At 58.2% G+C, this 225-nt stretch overlaps 1 protein-coding gene across 1 annotated transcript in view; it reads right to left on the bottom strand.

Annotated features, from left to right (window-relative positions):
* The window catches only part of PLXDC1 (plexin domain containing 1), a gene marked incomplete at its 5' end in the record, with an annotated part of 9,482 nt that overhangs the window by 6,241 nt on the left and 3,016 nt on the right, over positions 1-225 (bottom strand). The window lies entirely within an intron of this gene.

The raw sequence follows: 225 nt of genomic DNA, 5'->3' as shown, positions 1-225 counted from the left end.
ACCCTTGTCCCCTCAAATCCTCCGTTTCCCCCCCCAAAAAAAGGAGCAGCACGTGCCCCCCACCCTCGCCGACAAAAAGGAGCTGATGGGCATCCCCACCTCTGTGACCTGCCTGTCGCCCTTCAGACCTGAGCCTGTCCCAGCCTCCCTGCCCTGCTCTTCTGTCTGAAATCGCAGCCTAAGCCAGGACAAGTTTCCATCGTGTCCGAGCTCGTTGACAAAAAT

The sequence above is a fragment of the Apaloderma vittatum genome, unplaced genomic scaffold (assembly GCF_000703405.1).
Source record: "Apaloderma vittatum isolate BGI_N311 unplaced genomic scaffold, ASM70340v1 scaffold26150, whole genome shotgun sequence".
Classification (NCBI taxonomy): domain Eukaryota; kingdom Metazoa; phylum Chordata; class Aves; order Trogoniformes; family Trogonidae; genus Apaloderma; species Apaloderma vittatum.
This window is presented reverse-complemented; position numbering and strand designations above follow the sequence as displayed.